Source organism: Rutidosis leptorrhynchoides, chromosome 7 (assembly GCF_046630445.1).
Source record: "Rutidosis leptorrhynchoides isolate AG116_Rl617_1_P2 chromosome 7, CSIRO_AGI_Rlap_v1, whole genome shotgun sequence".
NCBI lineage: Eukaryota > Viridiplantae > Streptophyta > Magnoliopsida > Asterales > Asteraceae > Rutidosis > Rutidosis leptorrhynchoides.
This window is the reverse complement of record NC_092339.1, coordinates 201096924-201098740: the sequence shown is the minus strand read 5'-3', so window position 1 is coordinate 201098740 and position 1817 is coordinate 201096924.

The window sequence follows — 1817 nt, the reverse complement described above, 5'->3', positions numbered from 1 at the left end:
TTGGGGCCTTAAACTCGTCCCACATGTCAATATACCAAAATGCCCCTTTAAAATATCTAAAATCCAACAGCTGGCCCGTCATTTCATCTGGACGGCATCCAAACTACCTGGATGGCATCCCGTTCTTCTTTGTTAGATGGTGTCCCACGATCTTGGACGGCATCCCGTATAATTGGAAACAGGATCTTACACAATTCTTGATCAACTTAATCAACCCAAACTCAATGTGTGTAGTGTTTATGTTTGAAGTAATGCAGAAAGTAAAGTAAAGACATAAACACAAGAATTTATAGTGGTTCGGTTGGATGTTAACTAATCCACCATAATTCACTCCCCGATTCACTAATCAGGAGTTTTGCTTCACTAAGCCTCTTTCTCCCAACCCGATGGAGATCCGACTTACAAGTCTTGTACTCCTTTGTAGAAAATAAACCTAATATTTATATCCTTTCAAAAGATTACCTCTAACTTAGTTACAGAGTACAAGACTCACCCTTTTTAGTGATGAAATTCCTAAGACAATTCAAAGGATTATGCAACACTAAGTAAACTCTCAAAGATAGTAATTTCATAGTAAGTTTACCCTTCTACAATCTATGAGATTATAGAACTTCTCTTGCTAATCACAAATATGTATACGAATTATGATTTTTGTGATTCTCTGATGAATTAGAGTTTAAGCATGCAAGATGGTCAAATCTTCAAAGCTCTCCAAATCTTGCTATTTATGGAGAGAGATAAAAAAACTAGTCATTGTTGCGTCTTAGTCGATGGTCGATCTTGGTCGACCACACGTTGTCAGATCACTTTCACCTAGCCGTTGTATGGTCGTTTAAATCCATTCAAACCTGGTTCTTTTGGCCTCTTTACTTCATTGAATACCTGCAAAAGATACCTAACAACCTATACAAGTACTATATGCATTAAGTATATGATTCTCCTTGGTTGTATCCTTTTGATAGTGACTTGTCATAACAAAAAAGGGAAATCCAACATTCTTGGATACAAGACTTGATAACCATTTGACATAATCTCAGATATGTCATAATCTTTTGTTTTTGTTTGTTTTTAACACACTTGCTTAAATTCTATTGGTTAGTCAACATATCATTAATGACACAAACCCAATTAATCACTAAGCATGTTATTATTCATCTTTAAGGATGCACATAGATTAATTGGATGTATTAATGATGTCTTACCTAGTGAAACAAATAAGTTCAATTAAGCATGTTGTAAGTCATCATGTTAATCATGACTAAACCATTATTAGACATGTTATTAAACTTAAACATGTCTCATTTGATATCTTAATATGTGTGTTAATAAATCTTTAAGCATTTAAGACAATTTGATTATGATATATCAATTGTTATCAACCAAGTTACACATAATGCATTTGGTTAGGCTAAGCATACATTTTTAGTTTCCTAACATATGACTTATAGCAAGATAAAGTTCATACATATGTATATTAACTAACTACTAGCAAGTTGGAATTTAGCACATAGTCAAATAATACTCATGTATAAATAGCAAGTAGTCAAGTAATACTTATATAATAACTAAGAAGAGATCACTAATTAATCTAGAATTAAACATATTGTGACGACATATCATTGTACCAAGGCTATGTAAGTTTACTTGCAATGTGACATTTGCAAGATTAATGTATAAGTATACATTAATGTCAAACATGTCGTACCCCGTCCTAATCCATCTGGACGAAGTCATCAACATTTGGTCCCATTGCGATGATCGACTCCAAGTAATGTCCTTAAAATGAGCAAATGCACAGCTGAAGATTTCTTTCATAC